This window comes from Vulpes lagopus, chromosome 23, assembly GCF_018345385.1.
Source record: "Vulpes lagopus strain Blue_001 chromosome 23, ASM1834538v1, whole genome shotgun sequence".
NCBI lineage: Eukaryota > Metazoa > Chordata > Mammalia > Carnivora > Canidae > Vulpes > Vulpes lagopus.
The window spans coordinates 25710501-25734192 of NC_054846.1; the positions used below are offsets into that span (position 1 = coordinate 25710501).

Here is a 23692-nt window from a genome sequence, read left to right on the forward strand (position 1 = left end):
TTTTTTTTTTTTTTTATGATAGTCACAGAGAGAGAGAGAGGCAGAGACACAGGCGGAGGGAGAAGCAGGCTCCATGCACCGGGAGCCCGATGTGGGATTCGATCCCGGGTCTCCAGGATCGCGCCCTGGGCCAAAGGCAGGCGCCAAACCGCTGCGCCACCCAGGGATCCCAAACATTTTTTATTTTATTTTATTTTTTTATCTATTTATGATAGTCACAGAGAGAGAGAGAGAGAGAGAGAGGCAGAGACACAGGCAGAGGGAGAAGCAGGCTCCATGCACCGGGAGCCCGATGTGGGATTCGATCCTGCATCTCCAGGATCGCACCCTGGGCCAAAGGCAGGCGCCAAACCGCTGCGCCACCCAGGGATCCCTAGAATAAGAACCCTTATATAGAACACCCAGTGCTCATCACAACTGAGGCAAAGTCTTAATAAGTCCTAGGACTATTGAGGGCTATGAAGTGTGAAGCTGTGTGAAGAAATCCATCCAACCTGCAGAGAGACAATGTATAGAGGATACAAGAAACAAAGAGAGGAGATGATTGTTCCAGTGATCCGTAGGGGCACTAGCTACTGAATACATGCATACCCCAGTGACCTCCAATAAAACCAGTAGAACTGCTTGGTTGAGCCCAGCCCATATTGTAATATTATGATGAAATAAAATGTTTATTGTTTTAATCCTATACCATTTGGGGTTATTTGTTACACAGTAATAGATGACTGAAAACAAAATGTATCTTAAAAGTCATATATAAATACTCTACACATTTAGTAGTATACAAGGTGTCTCTGGGCAAGGGAAATTTTTACCCTCGCAATTCTCATTTTAATTTACCATTTTGTTAACAAGTAAGAATTTCTTTTTACCAGTTAAGGATTCAGTATAAAATGGAATGCTTTAAAATTGCAAAGCAAGAGTGAACTAATTAATTGCCTGATGTTCGAGTCCTGAGTTGAGAGTTAATTATCATTTTAGTTGCATGTACTTTCTCTATGAACAGAGAGATAGGGCTTTCCTTTAAGTAGCCAGTGGGTGCACACATCCAAAGAACCCCAAAGGGATCGTGAATGCTAAATCACCGAAGTGAGTTCTGCAGCACATCCAGAGGATAAGCAGGAGGGGACTTATTGTTCTCATCTACACTGACCTTGAGAATTAGGCACTTGTCCAGTTTGACTGTCATTTGCTGTATCCAGTTACATTAGTAGTTTTATTGCTTTCAAGCAAAGTCAAAGTAGAGAGGGAGAAGGGTAAATCCAAGGAGAGGCCAGTGATTAACAGTCTATTGCTCAGTTGTCATGACTGTAAAGAAATATGCTGACCCTATTTTTATTTAGAATTAGAAGATGCTACAGCAACTCTGTTGAGTTCTTACTACACTATTAGTTATTGAGTAGTTGAAATTAAAACTTTCTCTTCTATGTTTGGCTCCTAGCACACAATACCTGGTACATGGTATTTGCATGATAGATATTAACAGATTCGAACAAATGAATGGATGAATAAGGTTAGAAATTTTACAACCTTCCTATTTCACTTGGAAATGTTTATTTTATCCTATGGTCCTTAATAAGTACCTGTCTACTGAGTATTTGGAAATAACCAGCCAAGTTATTTCCTTCAAATAAAAAAAATTGGGGCATAAACTATAGATAAAGCCTTCCTATCATCCTCTCTTTATCACCAATCTCATCTGATATGACTATCGTAAATATTTGTTTTCCATTGTCATACTCTTTACTGAGGAAGAATATTTATAACTTGGCTTCTTTTGCAGGAAAGAGAGAGGAATACATAAATGAAAAGTTTATTATGCAAATTTTCTGCATAATAAAGATCACCTAAGTGAAAATACTTAAGTAATGGCATAACACTAAAATGACTTTGTTTCTAAGGACTAGGTCTCTGGGAAATATAATAATATATTCAACTTCTCCAGAAATAAGAAGCTTTCTTTAAAGTCCTAAATCAATACTCATCATGATAGCTTGAATAATAACACAGTATGTTCCTTATTAATCATTTTCAAACACATCCACCTACTAGTGAGTTAGGAGTATATATTCAGTGCTCATGGGATAGTTTCCTATATCTTTAGAGTTCCTAGTTTTTCTTTTCTACCCAAGAAACAACGGGTTTCAAAGACAGCCTGCTGCTCTCATAGATTGTGAATACTCATTCTGGCTCTCTGACTACATTCTTTAATCAATAACATCATATATTCAGAATATGATAAAATTCTTACAATGACCTATGAGACTCTGCATGATCTGGCTTCCAGCAACCTTCCGTATCCAATTCCTACTCTTCTCCTTTTCTTTACTCTGCCCCTCAACAAAGGCCTTCTTTCTTATTGTCTTCAAACACAGTAAGTTCACTGTAACGTCACTGTAACACTGTTCCCACTACCTACAACACTTCCTCCTGGCAGCTCGTGACTCAACTTCCACTCTTGTTTTTTCAAATGGTGCTTTGAGATTGAGTTTCCCCTTCTAACTTTCTTTGCTAAGCCATAAGTCTTAACATTTTATGGGTTATAGATTCTTTTGAGCATCTAATGAAACCTAGGAAATCTCTGAAAAAGGTGTGATTGCACATAACATCTTGCATATCATTTGGGAGCTTTACTGACCACCTGCAGCCTTTCCATATACCTCTTTAGAATCTGTAGATCTAAGATTCAAACCCTAATCTAGAGGTAATACCAGTTAAGTGTACTGTAGCTATAAAGTTCAAAACCCAGCCCAGAACGGAAACCAAGTAGCAATTCCCTGAGCTATTGAGAGACCTGACATCTATAGATGACATTTCTTCACCTATTTTTTTCTGAGCATTTCCTGGCACCTTCATACATTCAACAAATGCTTATTGAATGCATAGGTGCTTTGGCTTGATCAAGAAGGAGAAAGAACAAAGATTTCTGCCCTTGTGGAGCTTATATTTATTACCTGAGCCTAAGAACTACTTAGAATCTTCACTCTATTGTAAAATTATACCTCTTATTCTCCAGTGACTTCCTTGAATTTAAACAAGCTGAGGAAATAACATTAGGTCTTGGCTATGCCCTCAATAACTTCCCCTAACATCCCTGCAGAGGTTAGTAACTTCCCTACCTATGCATAGAACAAGGGGGAAAAAATGACTTCTGATAGACACTTATAAAATTAAAGTACTAATTATATGATGGGATAATAATAATAATAATGAATAATAATAATGATTTGAAACAATTTTGCCATTCCTGCTTAAAAAGACTGAAATCTACTACACAGGTCTACTATTAAATTTCAGGATATTAAAGACAACCACCTAGCCATTCTATTGAAACAATTTTATAGCAAGGCTACAAAAATTCTCTAATTGACTTGGGAACAATGATAGCAGTAAACCTTAAGGTAAGTATTTAGAGTCATGTAAAAAAGTTTGTCAGAATCATAATTATTTTATCTAACTCAAAATTTACCTTGTAATAGGAAGGATTTCAACTGTAATGTGTTATCTTCTTAGAATTGAATAAATTAAACTAAAATACAAGTCTTTCTCTATTGTTTGGGCTCCATCTTGCCCTCCTGCAGAAACAATTCTCTTTAGAACCAAAGTGTTTCATTTAATTCATCTTTTTTTTTTTTTTTTATGATAGTCACACACAGAGAGAGAGAGAGAGAGGCAGAGACACAGGCAGAGGGAGAAGCAGGCTCCATGCACCGGGAGCCCAATGTGGGATTCAATCCCGGGTCTCCAGGATCGTGCCCTGGGCCAAAGACAGGCGCTAAACCGCTGCGCCACCCAGGGATCCCTAATTCATCTTCTTTAGGGCATTAACTGGAGTGCATCTGTGTTAATCCAGCAGCCAAGGGACATTTCTGGTCTGTGCCTGAACCAGTTCGTTGCTTTCTGACTCCACAGTTAGGCCTGTGCTGTTCTTCCTTTGACCTTCTTCATCACTCTCTTTCTCCTATCCCTTCCCCCTCACTGATAAAACATCCTCTCTGATGCTTTAGATGAGATGGCATCAAGGCATTTGTTCTGTGATGGTCACACTTAGAGCAGCAATCATAGAGACACACTGAGTATGTGTCTGTCCACAGATTCTCTAAAATAGGAAAAATAGGATGAGCCATGGGAAGATCAGACCTGAAAGATGACAAGTAGCTTTTATGCCTCTCATTTTATTTTTTTTCCAGAAAATAGAAAAGCCCAAAGGTTCTGTTTCTCTCTTGAACCTTATCAAGAGAAAGACCGACCATGTGTCATATCTTACTCATTTTCTGCAGTCACATTACAAATCTTACCATCTATATGAGTCAGATTTCTCCAGAGAAACAGAACCAGTAGGATATACACGCATCTATAGATAGATATGTATTATATATTGTTTTATATTTATTTTTATTATTATAAAAATAATATTTTATAATATACATTCTCTTATTTATAATATACATTCTATATATATATCTATATCTATATATATCTATATATCATATACATACAGTTGACCCTTGAACAACATGTGTTTGAACTACAAGGGTCCACTTATATATGCAAAGTTTCTTCCATAAATAAAGTACATTGCTGTTAACGTATTTTTCCTTTCTCATGATTTTCTTAATAGTATTTTCTTTTCTCTAGCTTATTTTGTTGTAGGAATACTGTATATAATACATATAACATACAAAACACATGTTCATCAACTCTTTATGTTACTGGTAAGGCTTCTTCCAGTCAACTGTAGGCTATTAGCAGTTAAGTTTTTGAGGAATCAAGTTATGTGTGGATTTTGACTGCCTGGGGGCTCAACAAGCCTAACATAATCCCCATGTTCTATACACACACACTCCACTAGGGGCGCCTGGGTGGCTCAGTCAGGTAAGCATCTGACTCTTGATTTCAGCTCAGGTCATGATCTCAAGGTTGTGAAATGGAGCCCCTGGTTGGGCTCTGCCTGGGTGGGGAGCCTGCATATGATTCTCCCTCTCCATGCCCTTGTCTAAAATTTATATTTAAGATAGTTAGATACATAGCTTTATTATAAGGAAGGAATTGACACAGTGTGGAGGCTAACAAGTCTGGGAGCTGTAGTTCACAAGTGGGAGACCAGGAGAACTGATGTATAGTTCAGTATGAATCCAAAAAGCCAGCAGTTTCAAGACCCAAAAGAGCCAGTCTCACTCTGAATCTGAAGGTTGTAAAAGACCAGTGTCAGGCAGGAATTAGCCTTTTTGTTTTATCCAAAGTCTTCAGTTGTTGGAATGAGGTCCACTCCATTAGGAAGAGAAATGTGCTTTATTCAGTCTACCCAGTCAAATATTGATATCATCCAGAAACATCCTCACAGACACACCCAGAGTACTGTTTGGTCTGAATGATGCCTGGGCACCTAATGATCATGTCAAGTTGACATAGAAAATTAACCTAACACACCAACTTCACATGCTTCAGTGACAGAAAAGAATCTGAAGACAAGGGAGGACATGACCCGTTCTTGCCACTGATTCCTGATCACTGACAACTGGCAGTGGAGTGTCAAGGCTGGCAACCCCCCCTTTTTTTTAATATAAAATCCAAAAGAAGCAGATGTGCCCGTTATCTTTCTTCTGTTCTGAGACCGTTCAGTTTAATGGTTTGGAAGGCTAAAGCTGATGGTAAAAGGATAATAACATTTTTTAAATCTGTAGCTAACAGTATAAGGTCAACTTTTGTTTTTATATTCTGTGTTACAAGTGATATAGTAGTTGTCTATTGCCACATAACAAACTATTCCAAAACTTAATGGCTTAAAACAATAGACTTTTATTGTCTCTTGCAGCTGTTGTGGGTCAGGAATTATGGTCTCAGTTCTCCTCTAACTGACTCCTCCATGGGGCTACCTGAGCATCCTCATGACATAAAGCTCTTTCTAAAGAATGAAACATTCGAGAGTAAGGTGGAAGCAGGAGTATCATTTATGATCTAGCCTCAGAAGTCATACATTGTCCTTTGACAAAGTCCTTTCATCACAGAGGTTAGCCCTATTTAGTGTTAGAGGGGAGAACCCAAGGGACCGAATTGCAGGAGGTAAGAATCATTTGGGGATATCTTGCAGGCCTGCTCTACATAAATATAAATGTATTGGCAAGATTCTAGGTGATAACATTAGATATTAATAATTAATGCAATTAGAGAAAAGACCACATTTTCCAAATTCATATATATAGGATCCTATCCAAGGATTTGCTACCTCCAAAAACATTAATTATAATCAATTTCCTATCCCCAAATTTATTAGTTTAGCCACCGATATGGGAAGAAATTATATTACATAAGTAATTAAGAAAAAATTTTCTTGTAATAAAAATGTGCATGGTATCTTCAATGTATTTGAAAATTTCCTACTATTGATTGATTTCTAGCATGTTTATGGTGATGGAAGTCAAATCTAGAATGTTATTCATTTTCTCTTTTTATAATACATTGGACATTTTCCAGTTTCCAACTATATTGCATTCCTGTGTAAATTTCAAAGTAATCAATGCAATGACTTTTCATGCATTCGCCAAAAGTTATTAAAATTTACTGTGGGGGCAGCCCTGGTGGTGTAGCAGTTTAGAGCCGCCTGCAGCGCAGGGCATGATCCTGGAGACCCTGGATCGAGTCCCATGTCAGGCTCTCTGCATGGAGCCTGCTTCTCCCTCTGCCTGTGTCTCTGCCTCTCATTCTCTCTCTGTGTCTCTATGAATAAATAAATAAAATCTTAAAAAAAAATTTACTGTGTGCTCACAACGTTGTTTGACCTGTGTTATACATTAAGGAATAGGTTAAAGTCCCTGGCCTAAAAGAAATGTACAGTCCCATGGAAGAGATGTACCTCTGCTAAGACCATTTCAATACAGTACGTTAAATACTGTAGCACAGGTATGTACAGAGTACTGTGTGGCCGTAGGGAAGAAGTATTCACATCTTCTCAGAGGCTGATGCTAAGGAAGGCTTCAGAGATGGGATAAGACCTGAGTTATATTTTAAACAATGATAGGAGTTCACCAAATCGACTGGGATTAAGTGGGATGGGTCACTAGGGAAGACATTTTATATGAAATGGCCAGAATGTGCAAAAGCAAGAAAGTGATGGGGTTCAGGACATACTATTAGAAAATATGCTGACTTGGCATATTGAGTATTTTAAGCTGAAGGAATTTGAGAAAACAACAGAAGTAGAAAGTTCACAAACCTTCTCCCCCCTTACCTTTCTTCTCTGAAACAGATCATATACCTTCTAAGAAGCATCCTAATCTCTGAAGACAAAGGGATGTCTTAAAGAATCCTAACAAAACAAAACAAAAAGAGTCCTTAAAAATAGGTCATGCTAAATTTCCCTCAGGTTGCTACAATTACTTCATACTACTTAACCTACCATATTCCTCCAAAGCTGTGCACAGGTCTGTTTCTTTGGGTCTTCATTTCCTTATGAAGTTTCCTGTGCCATATAAAATGTATGTTAAATAAGGTTTTATGCTTTTCTCCTATTAATTTTCTCCTTTGCCAATTTTCAGACCCTGAGAGGATCGAAGAAAACTTTTTCCTCCTCTGTAAAAGCATGAAATAGCATGGCCTGTGTATTAGTTTTCTATTACTGCTATCACAAATTACCATAGACATGGTAGCTTAAACAATTTGAATCTATTCTCTTTCAATTCTGGAATAGGCCCAAAGTCTGACAGGAGTCTCACTGGGCTAAATCAAAATGTCAGTGGGACTGCAATACTTTCTGTAATCTCTAGGGAAGAGTCCATTTCCCTGCATTTTCTAGTATCTTCTAAAGTAAACAATGGTGGATCAAGTCTCTCCCACACTGCCATCTTTCTGTTTCTCTGGTCTGGGAAAAGTTCTCTGCTTTTCAGGACTCATATGATTAGATTGGGCCAACCTGGATAGTCCAGGATAATCTCCCCATCTCAGGGTCCTTAACTTTAATCACATCTGCAGCATACCTCTTGTCTAGTAAGGTAACATATTCACAGGCTCCAAAAATTAGGATGTGGACATCTTTGGAGGCCACTATTCCCCAGCTCAGCCCTATTCAGAACAGAGCCAAATAGACTGTTGAGTTCTTGGGAGTAAATGGCAAAAGATGAGGCTAGAAAAGTAGGCAGCAGCCAGTGCAAGAAAATCCAAGAATGTTAGGCTAAGGGAACTAAATATTACCTTATATTACTTTGTATAGGAGATACTTGTGTTTCCATTTGCCCAACATTCCTTATCCCTTTCTTTTATTAATAGTGTCCCTGTGTTCCTTTGTAGAACTTCCCCTTGGGCATTCCACATACTGTGGTTTTGATCAGGCTGCCAGTCATAGTATATTACCCTCTCTAACCGCAGGATTGGACATGAAACTCAGGCTGCCTTGATAATTAGTCCAACGTGTAGACATACTAAACCAGATTTGCCTTGGATTTCAGATACTGGGAGAGTAGGTGTCTCTGCTTCAAGGTTGCTAAATGGGATGATATAAAAGCCCATGATTAACTGCAGCCTTGCCCTCTCATCCCTGTCACTGAGAGGAAGCTCATCTGCTTGTAAGAGTTGCAACTACCTAAAAGACAACAGAAGCAAGAAATAGAGATCGAAAGACTGATTTAAATTTCTGGACCTGAAACTGTCCTTTTCTTTTCAATGGGTCACTTGCAACTAAGAGTTCTGAGTAACTTACCTTACATGCTGTGAGAACTCTGTAAGGATGAAAGCAGTGAAGTGATGTTAGGTTTGCAGTGAACAGAATGGCTTGTGGTAAAGACAGACAGCCATTGCAGTAACAAGTTGTATAAGTGACAGTTGATAACTGTTGTTAAATTAGAGCAGACAAGCCATGGGAGCAGAGAATTCTAGTAAGGGGTGGCCAACAATGTCAAATGTTTCAGAGAACAAAAGCAAAAAGCAACCATTTGATTTGGCAATTGAGTGGCAATTATTGGCCTCCTTAACTAGAGTTACTTATATGGGCTAGTAGGAGTTGAACTGTAGGAAATTGAGAAGCATTGTTTAATGCTTTAAATGATATTTTTATTGTTATATTTGATTATAAAAGTAAATAATCTTCGTTGTAGAATATCTCACAAATGTATAAATAAAGAAAATAAAAATCACCAATCACCTTATTAACAATAACTACTGTGGATTTGATCATTCATTTCCAGACAATCCTATGATTCTGCATGTATCACTTATTATTATATTGTTAATAATTCCTCTTGTCATTAAATATCTTTGAAAACATGACTTATATTGGCTGCATATTATGCCATCATATGTGGATGGTAAATTCTATAGATATCTTTGAATATAAATTATAAGATCATAATAGTAAATTATGTTGGAATAACTTTAAAAAACAGTTGCTCCTTTGTGTGCTTTCAATTTGTACCTTCTCCCCTCCCTCAATCAATGCACTAGTAATTCTATTTCAAGTTCATCTTTATTTTAAGGAGGATTTTTTTGAAATTACCAATAGCATGTGCATTTTTACTATCATGAGCAATTGGCTTTCCTTCTCCCTCTACTGAAGGAGCAAAGTGTGTCATTTAGCTTTCCTTTGTTCCTGAAATAGTAAAAGAATTCTTTTTTTTCTGTTTCCTTTTATGTTTCTTAGATGTGGCATCCTGTTTCCTACTGAGCTTTTTTGACCCAACTCCTACAAGCTTTTGCTATTTCTCTGTGATCTCCTCAGGAATTTGCCCTACATTCCACTTTCTATGGCATTTCCATTTGTGCTCCATCTCCCTGTTAAGTTCTTTCTTAAGTAACTTTTATAATCCTTGCCAATTTTTTTCTCATTGCAAATATAACAGATTGTGCTGCTGCACTTTTGGAAGTGTTTTGTTTGATCCAGTCAAACCCAGCATTTTTTACCTCATCAACATTTGACACTATGACATTCAGTTAATAGAGCTTCATGTTTAAAATCACCTAAAATGTATATGTTCAGAAGAGATTTGTATATACAAGGAAACTAATATTTTTATTATGGTATTAGAGTTCTGTACCTTGTCTGACCCAATGCTGTATCTATGAGAATCATACAATTAATAAAGTTCTTGGCAAATGACAGGTCATGATTCCACCATTTAATGTTTCGTTAGAAAACTAGGAACTCAATAATATAGTAAAGATATTTAAATAAAATACATCAATTAAAGCATTTAGGGAACAAAATATGACAGCATTTTATTTCATGCCTTTTTTTCTCCTTAACGGTAAAAAATTACACATTTCCAAAATTTTTCCTATAGTTTTACCAACATGACTTTTTAAAACTTTTCTTTGTGGAAAATTTCAAACACATAAAGGTAAAGAGAATACTATTATGAACACTCATGTACCCATCACCTAACTTAAAGGTCTATCAAACATTCAATACATGACCAATCTTGTTTTCCTCTCTCTCAACCATTCAGTTCCTATACGTACCCAGAATCATTTTGAAGAAGATTTCAGACATTGTACCATCTTATCTACTAATACATCATATATAACTCTGAAAGAGGACTTAAAATATAACCAAAATACCATTATCACACCTAACGAAAAATCAAACAATAATTCCTTAATGTAATTCAAGATCCACTTGATGTTTAAATGTCTGCAGTTGTCTCAATTTATTTTTTAATTTTGTGTTTGTTGGAATTGTGTTACTGAGAATGTAAATATATTACAAGTGATTGCCAGGTCACTTAAGACTCATTTTTATTTTTTTATTTATTTTTTAAAGATTTTATTTATTTATTCATGAAAGACACACACACACACACACACACACAGAGAGAGAGAGAGAGAGAGAGAGAGAGGCAGAGACACAGGCAGAGGGAGAAGTAGGCTCCATGCAGGGAGCCTGATGTGGGACTTGATCCCCTGTCTCCAGGATCACACCCTGGGTCAAAGACAGGCACCAAACCGCTGAGCGACCCAGGGATCCCCAAGACTCATTTTTAATATATAAGTTCACTACATTTCTTTTTATTTTTTCCTTGAAACTTATTTGTTGATAAATAAAAGATATCTCTCAATATAAAACTTCATTTTTAAAATAATTAAATCCCTGTTTATACTAAAGGTAGTGCCATACAATAGACCGTGTGAAGGAAAGGGTGGAATCTGTCTTCACTACTGAAATCCTAGCATCTAGCACACTGATGAGCTCTTTGAGGTCGTCAGGAAATGATCTGAACTCGTTTCTGTTAACTACAAAATTCACTCCTGCATTCATTCACTCATTAAACAAATATTCATCAAAGATTTGCTTTATGTTAGACAAATACATGTACTTATATGTTTTTGCAATACAGATTAAATTTCAAATGTAACTTACATCTCCAAATAGGTATAAATTAGAAATATTCCCACGAATAGATGTATTCTGGTTAGACTTATCTTTAAAAAAATTATTATATCACATATAGAGCCTGAAATAAATAATAAATGGAAAATCTGTCTTCTTACACTTGTTCCCCTGGATTCAGTGTGTGAATAGAGAAAACTAGAAGAAAGTCAGAGAAGTACTTCTTTCATCTACTGTGTCCTAAATATCTACGATTGTTATGTACAAGGATTAAACATATTAAAGATATTTGTGATTTATTCCCGGTGTAAGATAAGCAATGAAAACCAAAGAAGTAGTAAAATCTGAAGAACTAGGAAAACACATCTAAATTTGATGACGAGTTGTCTGAAAGATGAAAGACAGGAAAGAGTAAGGGTTAATTTCAAAATTTCTAACTTTAAATAGTAGAAGAGTGAAGTAGTATATGCAATTATTATGTAAAGTAACACATAAAAACCTTTCAAAATATTGCAACCCAATCCTACTTATTATGTTGAATAACAAAAATAAGAAAACTTTTTAATGATTTTTAAGAATAGAACTATTAGAATAACTTGGTAATCTTTTATATAATAGTCACTATAATCTGTAGCCATAGAATTTAAGCAGATGCAATTTTATACACAGATGGTTTATGTCACACTTTAGTTTGGGTAAAATATATTTAAATACATTTTCCAATTATTTAAAATGTGATATTACAAGCACTCCTTTCTAGCATGCCTTGTGCAGTGGTTAATCTTTTGTTATTGGAAATGAGCCCATTTATATTTGTAAAATGCTAAAGAAAGAAGTAATTATGCACCCAACTCTGGTTTTTAGGAACAGATTTTGTAACTTTAATAATGTATTGAATAGGACTGAACCTATCTTCCAGATAATACAAATTTGTTAATTAGAACAAGTCATAAATAATTGAATTGATGTGCTGCCCACAGCTTACTGGCATGGAGAAATAAATAGACTCTCACTAGATAATCTATATATCTTATTGATTTATTGAACCCCCCTCAAAATATTTCAGATAGTAGAAAAATCATAGATGGAAAAATTTTCAAGTCATTTAAGCATTTTTAACCATAAAATTCCTATCAAAGTTGATGGATGTTCTTCAGAATCACCATCTCAAATATCTACTCTTGCTATGATCTTGTTACATAACATTCCCTTTGCTCTCAATAGAATATGCACCAATTTTAAAATGTATAAGACAATTAACATTATCACTATTATCACCACTGAGTTATATCATCTTTGTGATTAAATGTCAAAGTTTTAGTTCATTATATTCATTTCTTCAAGGTTTAAATACACTGGAGAGCCTTTTATATATTGTTTTTAAGCTCTGTCTTTATTGTACATTTAAAAAAATTTTAATCATTTGTAGTTGACATACACTGTTATATTAGTTTTAGGTATACAACATAGTGATTCAACTTCTCTATATGTTATGCTATGCTCACCACAAGTGTAGCTGCCATCTCTCACTATACAATGCCATTATATTATTGTACATATTTTTAAATGACATAATAACCTGGGGTCTCTATGAAAAATCAAAGTCAGTGGCCTTATTCTTTCTAAACCCACAGTCTTAGGGATGCTGCAATGCATTATGTGTCACTGATCTCACTCTGATGTGATTGTTAGACTAAACGCAAGGATGTACCAACCACTAAGCATGGTAGTTACATGAATTATTTCCATTTACCACAGAACAATCTTGTAATATAAGCATAAATTTTAACCTTTAATGTCCAAGGAAAGGAACCTAAGGCTCAGGATGGCTAAGTAATTTGACTAAGATCACACAGCTAGTAAGTGGTAGAAGAGATTCAGGTTTGTCTAACTTTATTCTTCCAGTCATTCTCCTACAAGACAAATGTATATTGAGGATATACTCTTCGTAATGGTTTGCATTAAGTCTTTATGGAATTAGAGTTGAAATCTGGGAATTCCGGATCTTAACACCATTACTCTGTTGTCTACAGGTGTTCCTCCTTTTTTTTTTTTGTTGTTCCTCCTAATAATACTTTAAAAGAGTCAAAATAGGCATCACTCTCCATAATCTATAGACAGATAAGAAGGCATAATATCACATAGCAGGTGACTTTTAGAACTGAGATTGGAATCTGGAACTCTAACTCCAGGTCCAGGAACTTTTCTATTATGAACTTGGGGCTCTAAACTATTTGTTCTGGACATATTCTATGCTTGAGCTCAAATAGAGCTAAATTATAAATCCTATCTAATCCCCTAGGCCAAACTCAAGTCTCATTCATCATGAAACTTTCTCCTCTCTCCCATATTATCTCCCATCTCTTTAACCTTTAATGGTTTGATAAGGCATTGATGTAGATTCTTGACATATTCTTAACTGTTTTGCCAATTAATGTATGTTTAGAGTGCCCATGAAATTATAATCTAAATTGGAAGTGACACAGTGTTTCCTACAAAGGTAAAAATGGAGGACTTGTTTAATGAATGATCAGACTTTAAACAACAGGTGAATATTCAAGTGATTGAGAACTATTCTCTATTCCTTAGAAAACACCCATTTGAAATGATACATCCCATTTTATTTCAAGACTATGCCTTTTAGATTTGATAGTATAAATAGAATGTATGTTTATAAGCACTGCATTTTGATTTATTTAATTTTCCTTTTACTGTTGCCATTAACTTCCCTTGGATAACATCAGAGATAAATTTCCCAAAATGTGTTTCATGGATCATTAGTTCTCAAGGTGCTCTGATAAGAAAAGTAGAGAGTAACTTTTAGCCATATAAGATCTGGAGACATCAGTGCTATATACCCCTTCTTGGAGATTGATGATGCAAATTAGTATTTCAATGTTTCATAGAAAATCTTATTATTATCTTAACTGTATTAAAGAAACCTGTTTAACTTCTTTTATCTCTGTTTTCCCCAAATTACTTGACCACTGGATCCCTCTTTTTAATATATTATAGAACTTTAAAAACTTTGACAGACCTTGTGTTAGCCCCTATCCTATGGTCAAATATTACCTATAACACTGTTTCTTTTATGTGGCCATAATAGCAGTGCTGAATAAAGTTCATTATGTCAGCACTGCCTCTAAATCCTTCAATTTTGGATGCAATCACTTTTTGTTCTTTCCAAATATTTCATGTAGTTAATAACTAAAGCTTTCTCTTGAGGAAAGTCTTTCTCCTTCCCTCACTAGAAAAATTTAAAATGTTTGGATCTGCAAGTTTCAAAATAGTCAATATTATTCTAGAAAGGAGTGTTTTTTTCTTATGAAGGCCATCTTGATTTCTTTATAGATTTAAGTTAAAACTAAAGGGAAATACTGTTCATTAACCTGTTCTTTATAATCTTTCACATGAAGGCTATAAAAGCCAGTTCTCTTTGATCATTCATTGTCCAAATGAAAGCTGAAATTTCCCAAAACAATAAGCCTGAAGAAAGAAAACATAGATTTCAAATTCCGTGGGTGGTTAGAACTGTGGAAAGACAGCACACACGTCTGAAAAATGATCAAGTTTTGTTCCAAGAGAAGGACATTGGGAATTTAAAAAGTCCAGGTTTCTTTCAACTCAGAAACTCTTATTCCACATTGCTTTCAACTCCATTCAAATCAAGAAGCACTCACTATACCTAAGTGGTAGAAAGATGGGGAAAACATTCTCTTTCCCTCAAAGAACCCCCACTCACCCACCCAACTACCACCAATTTCAGGTATCAGCTCCAGTCTTGGGAAAATTAAAGACATCCAATGACCAACTTTGGTTGTCTAAGAAGTAAGCCTCCAGCAATGAGTTTGTATACATTCAGCTATTTGGAAAAGTATTGTTTAGACCTTTTGTTCAGAAAGTTTTTTCTAATGAAACTAAAGTTATATATATGATTCCCATAGTCATTTATTCATTGAAAAATATGTGTTTGAATAAAATAAAAATATATAGCCCACTTTGTGTAAGGCACTCTATTAGGCACTACTGAGGCAAAGAGATGATTAACATATGACTTCCATCATTCCACCATCATTTAGGTGTTTAAAGCCTGATGAAAGATATATATGCATAAATATGATGCAGTATCAAAAGTGAAAAGTACCATGTAGGAGGCACAAACAATGGCTGTAGGAATTTATAGGAAGAAGAAATCATTCCTACTAGAGTATCCCACAAGGCCTTACAGAAAACATGGAAGAACCTTGAAGGACCAATAGAATAAACCATGAGGATGAGGGTAGCCACAGGATTGCTTTAGCATTAGCAAAAAGAGGGGAACAGGAAGGCATTCTCTTAACATGGATAGAAGGGAATATGACTGAAGGCAGGGTAGATTATGCCCAAATAATGGAGGGCCTTGAAAGCCATATAATGATAATAATGATAATAATAAATAATAATAGTCATAGTAGTAATATATTAGCATATGGTAAATCCATATGCTTGGATGGTTTTAAGTATTATTTAATCTCTCAATAACCCTATAGGATATGTATTCATTATTTGGATTCTTCTAATTTTTTAGGTGAGGAATTGGACTTATAGAGAGGTTTGTTCATAGTCACATAGGAGTTTGCTCTTTACTTCTTAAAACTTAGAAAAGCTGCTAGAGGTCTTATGCTAGGTGAGCTGTTTCATGGCCCTAAACCACCCTCTAATTACAAAATGCTGTTGAAATCAAGGGCAGGAAGAATGCACAATTTTATCCCAGAGTATATAACAAGTTAAAATAGATCATTCTACTGAGATTAGGCATATATTCTTACTAAACCCATTTCTTGTGATCACATTTAGTTAATCCATAACATGCATTTGATTTACAGGATCACTGTGGTTCATGCAAATAAACAATACAGCCTAAGGTTTGTTATTGCTAACCTCTTTTCCTACATTGTCTTTGTCTTTGTTTTTTTTTTATTGTCATGCTAAAGCATTATTTTTATTATCCTGGTATGAAGTTAGTAATTGATAGTCAGGAGGATTGGGGATGCATTGAAGAGATATATGTTTTGGGATCTACAATTGAGCTAGTATTTGTCCTTGACAGGATTTCATAAATTTTTTGTTCCTACTGTTTTACTCAAAGCATATTGAAAACTACAAAAACGTTGTTGTTGTTATTATTGTCCTTGTTTTATCACATGGATGGTCCTAAGTTTCTTATCTGTGACGGATTAGATGAACTATGAGTACATGGCTATTCTTAGTTAACCTGTGTTTGACACAGTCCACAGCAGAAGGCCACATTTGTCAAAACCAACAGAGAAGAAAAAGAAGCTCAAGATAAAATACTATCCATGAAAGAAGTCTATCCATGAAAGAAACAAAAATCCATGAAATAAAACATACATATTGAGATTAAAAACATAGATACATTCATGTAAAATTTCAGGGTCTGAACCTAAAAACAGAAAGGACAGGAAAGTTTTCACATATTAATACCACTGTAGTAGAATCTGGGCAGACTTTGCTAAATATTCATGGGAACTTAAATATGTTTTTTGACTGCTAGAATAATTCAACATAGAACAATGTGTTCTGTGGACACAGTAGAAAGCAACATGTTGGAAATTTTATCTGTATATTATTTTTAAAAACAAAATAAATGGTGACTATAGCAAAGCAGTATCACAAAGCAGTGTCAATGTTGTTTTCTTCTAATGTCATCTGGCTACATAGATGCTACTGACATGATCTTTGTCTTTTGTTTTTAAAAATTGGTTTTAGAATCCAAAGCTATTGAGAAAAAGACTTCCTTCACTGGCCACTAATTTTCTTAGATCTATATACAATTAATCACTATTTTATGCAAGAAGTAAAATATTGTTCACAAACCAAAAACAAGAAAAGATACGAAATTGTTATTTTATGATGTATCTTGGATCTTAGAGCTCAGCTTGGCTTAAGCAAAAAGGCATATTTTCAAAATATAAAACTTTTTTTTTTTTTAGATTTGCAAAAACTTATGGGAGATACAAAAATCCAAGGGAAATTCAAGTTTTAGGTACAGCTTGATATGAGGTATCAGAAGAGCCTCTTTCCCTTTTCTTAGCTCTGTTCTCTATTTTGGCTCCTTTCTTAGGTTCCAACTTGGTATGAATAAAACTGCCAACACAACCAAGTCTACACCTTCACAATCTTGTGCCCGGGGGAAGGTGGCTTAACACAATCGTCTTGTTTTGAGTTTAACTTTTATTGCCCTGAATTGGGTCAGGTGCTCAACCCTAAGTGAAATAGTCTACTGGGTGAGCATAAGTGGCCACATGTATTAGTTATCTATTGCTGTATAACAAACCACCACAAAATTTAGCAGCTTAAAACAACATCCTTTTTTTTTTTTTTTTTTTTTTTTAATCTGATAGTCTCTGTGGTCAGGAATCTGGGCATGGTTTAACTGAGTTCTTCTTCAGTTTCTCAAAAAGTTCCTGATGGCCAGCCTGGGGACTCAACTGAGGAAGGATCCACTTTCAAGCTCAAAGACATGATTATTGGCAAGATCCAGTTCCTTTTGGGCTGTTGGGCTGAGGGCCTCAATTCCTACCTGGCTGTTGGCCAGCAATTTTCCTCAGTTCCTTGCCATGGGCCTTAACATAGCAACTCAAAGCCACCAAGAGAGAGAGGGTTTCCTAGTAAGATGGAAATCAGAATTTTTGTAATCTAATCATAGAAGTGACATTGCCACAATGTTGAGGTATTCTGTTGATTACAAGCAAGTTATTCAAAGGGACAATTGCATAAAGTCATAAATACCCGGAAAAAATGGTCAGTGGGGCTAGCTTACAAGCCACCTGTAACATTTGGCCATCTCTGAGATAGTGTGCAAGAAACTGTTTCCAAAACACAGGAACTGAGGGTGAGTGAGGGGGGTAAGGGCCCCAAGGAAAATTGGGGTCATTATCAGAAGGGGATGAATGCTACATGGTGAGGATAACCATCCATGAAAGATTCCCTGGTTTGGCTCTGAGTTGTATAGAAAATGGAAGAGAAAACCCTCTTTCTACCTCCATGACTTTGAATCATTATGAATCTCAATGTTTATTTTAAATTACCTAATTATATGTTTGCATTATGGGATAAAGATGTTTTGGTCTCTTAATTCAACATTTCTAGGTCAGTTTTATCCTTTTTTTATTTTGGATTTATATTATTATTTTCAGCCAATGTCTCTATATAAAATAGATTAAAATTTCTGTAAGTGATGTTGCTGAGTTCATCTTAAGTGTAAAGGATTAGACTTGAGGTTCAAATTCTCTCAAAATCCATTTCACTTTACCTAAAGAAACATTTTATGATTGCTGGGGGGTAAAAAACAGAAGTCTCCAATTTTCAGGATGTTAGTAGAAAACAGAAATAAGTTTTAACTTTGAGGTTAAAAATATTTGGAGGGAGGGTGCTTCTGTTTTATAGAAATCATGGATTTAACAGTTGATTTTATCAAGAAAGCAAACGGATATCCTTCACAAAAAGTATTTACCATACCCATGAGATTTCAGAATAGTTAAAATTGTCAGGCTAAGATGAAGAGATGAATTCAGTGTCTTACCTGTTTTCGTACTCAATCATAATGCATTTGTTAAAGAGTGATAGGTGTTAAATCTGACCCAGAGTTTCTTTGAGAAGTCTTGCAAAATCATGGGTTTCATAGATTTTATTTTATTTTATTTTTAAAGATTTTATTAAAAAAAAGATTTTATTTATTTATTCATGAGAGACAGAGAGAAAGAGAGAGGCAGAGACACAAGCAGAGGGAGAAGCAGGCTCTACACAGGGAGCCCAATGTAGGACTCGATCCCAGGTCTCCAGGATCATATCCTGGGCTGAAGGTGGTGCTAAACCACTGAGCCACATGGGCTTCCCCAGTTCTCATAGATTTTAGACAGCACTTGATTGACTCAGGAAGTTGATTTTTAAAAATTTGTTTATGAATGGTAAATTATTGTTAATAATATTATTATATGTATTATGTTTATTACAAATACTTATTATAGTTAATGTATAGCTAATCTGTATCGTTATAACAAATGTTTTTATTCTTATTTTCACCAATATCTGTTCAATTCATGCTATTTACCATTCTAAGTACTTTTCATAATTATCAATTCTTTTAATCTTCAGAGCAATTACCTTTTTAAAAAAATCAAAATCATCTATTAATTTCCTTTTCACTACTTTGTAATGCATGCATGTAATGCATTTCAAACTTGGAATTTGAGTATTGTCCTTCTGACAATCAGAGTTTATTTTCCATGACTGTCAATTAGACACGGTCTTCTCTATGGGAAGAATCAACCCCACATCTAACTTCAGCAGTTTCTTTTCACAAGAAATTCACTTAGCCATTGAACCAGGGCTTACTTTAAAAGTTTTTGGAAGGGACTCCCTGGTGGCTCAGTGGTTTAGTGTCTGCCTTTGGCCCAGTGCCTGATCCTGGAGTCCCAGGATCAAGTCCCACATTAGGCCCCCTGCATGGAGCCTGCTTTTCCCTCTGCCTGTGTCTCTGCCTCTCTGTGTGTGTGTGTGTCTCTCATAAATAAATAAATAGAAATCTTTAAAAAATAATAAAATAAAAGTTTTTAAGAGACTGAGGATATTTGGAATCCCCTCTATTTAGAGATTGTTCCTTAAAATATTTAGTTGGGTCATTTTGTCTATTTTCTCTATAAGAGGGAGGGCTTTATAGGTTTCCCGTGTCTTCCTATTTCTTCCTTCCTCCCTGCATTATTTTCTCTCTCACAACCTTCCAGGTAATGTTTGTGCAATAAAAATTTGACCATATCTCTCTGTTCTTGAGAAAGAAAATAGTCACTCTTTTTCTTGGCAAACAAGTTCCTTGATAGGCAGTCTCCTGCCTATCTATCTTGCCCTATTTCCTTGTCATTCCCCTCCTTAGGCATGCATATATAACTTGAATTCCAGAAATGGTGAATCGTTTTAATAATTTTTTATTCAAACATATTTTTCTCGGGGATCCCTGAGTGGCTCAGTGGTTTGGCGCCTGCCTTCTGCCCAGGGCGTAATCCTGGAGTCCCGGATCAAGTCCCCCGTTGGGCTCCTTCCATGGAGCCTGCTTCTCCCCCTGCCTGTGTCTCTGCCTCTCTCTCTGTCTCTGTGTCTCTCATGAATAAATAAATAAAAATCTTTAAAAAAAAACATATTTTTCTCTTATGCTATTTCCTCCGCCTGCAATGCTATTGTATTAGAATTCTCCTGAGAAACATATTGTATTGTATTGATTCTCCAGAGAATCAATATGATGGATGGATGGATGGATAGATAGACAGACAGACATATATACAAAAGAGGAGATTTATTATAGGAATTGGGTCACATGATTATGAAGACTGAGAAGTTCTACAGTCTGCCATCTGCAAATTGGAAAACCAGGAAAGCCATTGGTGTAATTCAGTTCCAGTCCAAAGGCCTAGGACTCTCAGGTACTGTCAGTATAAGTCCTGGTCCAAGTCCAAAGGCCCAGGAGCCAGAAGTGCCAATGTCAGAGTGCGGAGATGAATGTTCCAGGTCAAGCAAATCCACCCTGCTTCTGACTTTTAGTTCTAATAGATCTTCAACAAATTGGATGATGCCCACACATGTTGGTGAGGGTGATCTTTATTCAGTTTACAGATTAAAATGCTAATCTCCTCTAGAAACACTCTCACACATATACCCAGAAATAATAGTTTCACCAGCTCTCTGAGCATCCCTTAGCCCGGTCAAAATGACACATAAAATTAACCGTCAGAAACATCTTCATTTTATTTGCTTCTCAAACTCCTGCTAAATCTTCAAATCACAGATCAAATGAACTCTTTCTGTAAGCTCTTTACCCAAGCCAAATTAGGTATCCTTCCTTTCCCTTCTACATTTTATCTATGTTGTACACATCCATTATAGCATTCATCATCTGCATGGTAATTTTCTCCCCACTAGCTTGTAAGATCTTTGAGAGCAGTACAGTTTCCCTTTCCTCCCTGGGCCTAATAGAATGACTGGCACACAGGAAGCCTCAATGGCTTAATGCTGTAATTAGCTTCTTCTCAAAGAAGATTCAAACATTTGCCAGAAGCCTTAAAAGAAGGAAAAAAGAGAATGAAATCAACGGAATTACTATTTTTTTCCAATCAGGTATGGCCTATATATATATATGTATTTTTTGTTGTCTGCCAGAAGATTTTAGCATTTTAAGCTTAAATTTCACTTCCTATTTTAGATCATACCCCAGCGCATAAGTTGTCAGATCTGTTTTGTAAAGGCTGGTATTTCTTAAGTGCTTCATGAAGTTTTTAGTTCAAAATAAAATTTAAGGCCTTAGGGAAAATTTAATCTGAGCTTCTGACTTCCCTTAGCATTTAAACACCAGAGCATGATCTTGGAGTATTTTCCTATTTAAATCTTGGCTTTATGATACAGAACTCTGTTGACCCACAATATTCCACAATTTCTGAATTGACTAATCCCTTTCCTTCTTCTGTTGTCTGCCACCTTTGCTTTTGCATTTCCACTTTTTAAAATTTCAGAATGGTTGTCATTTTATCAGTGGAAGAAGCATTGTTCTTATAGCATTGTTTCTGTTCTTGCTAATTTTCATTGTCAATTTTTCTCCATAAAGAAAGAGATTTGTAGTTTGTGATTCTCAGCTCAGAGGACATTTAGGATTGGAAAAATGAGACACTGATACTTTTCTAGTTAAAAGCAGAATTATTCATTAAGATCTTACTTACACTATCCTACAGGAATGAGCACTATTCACTCCTGGCTCCTACATGTGTATTATAAGATATAAAAGACAGGAAAGCAGCCTCATATAGAGACTCCAACACTATAGTTATTGTTAAATGTGCAATTTATCTCCCAAATGTGGGCATAGTCTTAAGAAGGTCAGTGGACTTTTTTACCCGTCTCTTCAAAAATGATCAATCTTTACTTGACATATGTTGGAATAAATAATAGAGCCTTTTGTTTATTACAATGCTGGGAATAAGAATATCCTTTCTTGCCATTCCTTGCTCTACCTGTCTTCTCTTTTCACCTTCTAAGGATGGTGAAGATCTGGCTGTTGGTGCATATTAGAGAAGACAAAGGCCCTAATGACATCATGGGTTTGAGGATTCTAATCACTTTACAGATCACCATGTACCCCATGTATTCTGTCTGTTTGAAACAAAGAGAACTGTGTGAGGAAAGCACGGATGGCTAAGGACCAGTGCCTTTGATTGAAAGACTGAAACAATAACACAAGCATATATTCTCCTGACAATATGGATATCCCTAACACTTCATTACCTCTTTGTACTTCATGCTGATTTTTCATATATGCTGTTTCATTTCAGCTTCAAAAAAACCATAAAATAGGTGGGGTAAGATGTCATCCTCACTTTACCAATGAAGAATTAAGCCCCAGAAACTTGCCCAAGCAGAACAGCATTCTCTTTACCCTTCCACACTCCATCTCAAACATAGAAACAAGAAATATTTACATAATGAAGAATAGACAAGATTCAAATCTAGACCATCTGAGTCCAGGACTGGGGCTCTTCATTATGGAGGTAGCATCTTCCTAGACACGCAGGGCAAAGCCTCCATGCTCTGCAGAACGCAGAACAGACAGGCTTCAGCCCCCAATGTGGAAACAACCCTGAAGCTGCAATCTCTTAGAATCGCAGAAAAGTCCTTTTTTTTAGAACAAAATAAAGATATCCAAGTGATAGGATTTACCCTTCTTTCACCTTTCATTATTCCCTCCTCCTACTTTTTCTCATTGCATTACCACTTTAGAGACCGAGAATAATGAATTGCAAGATGAAGGGTGGGGAGGGGGAAATAAGCAGGAAAAAGTGGTAAGCCCTTTTAAAACAAACTTGCTGGATGGGGATGGGTGAGCCTTTCTCCCTCCTGAAAAGGGCAAGTTTCCAATCCTGTGCATCTGGAAGAGAGAAGCAGGGTAGTGTAGCAACTAAGAGCTTAGGCTCTGGAGGCAGGCTACCTGGGTTCTAGTCTAGTCGGGCAACTTTGGAAATGTATGTATCTTGTTTTCCTTCCCCGTAGGGATGATAACCATAGTACCTCCTGGGATTGTCATGAAAATAATACAAGCCAATGCGTCTAGAATATTTATAACCTGACCATGGCAAATGTATGTTTGCTTTATTTTATATAGTGAGATATTTTAAAGGCCTGACACATTGCAGGTACTCAATATATATTAGCTCCCTTCCTTTACACTGGAAAGTTTGCTATTGCTGGAAAGACTCATAATCTTTGAGAAGTATGTGCCGTACATCAGTTACCTTGGTGTGAGGACAAACAGGTGTTTATAGCAGCTTTGAGGAGTTAGTT

At 35.9% G+C, this 23692-nt stretch overlaps 1 protein-coding gene and 1 long non-coding RNA gene across 14 annotated transcripts in view; one reads left to right on the top strand and one right to left on the bottom strand.

Moving 5' to 3' along the window:
• The window catches only part of LOC121480962, a 42399-nt gene extending 33602 nt beyond the window's left edge, over positions 1-8797 (bottom strand). The window contains exons 1-3 of the long non-coding RNA XR_005985164.1: positions 8693-8797; positions 7397-7459; positions 7229-7306 (exon numbers count right to left, since the gene is read on the bottom strand). This is a non-coding gene — a long non-coding RNA (uncharacterized LOC121480962). The remainder of the gene's footprint in view (positions 1-7228; positions 7307-7396; positions 7460-8692) is intronic.
• The window catches only part of ANKS1B (ankyrin repeat and sterile alpha motif domain containing 1B), a 1017748-nt gene that overhangs the window by 602674 nt on the left and 391382 nt on the right, over positions 1-23692 (top strand). The window lies entirely within an intron of this gene.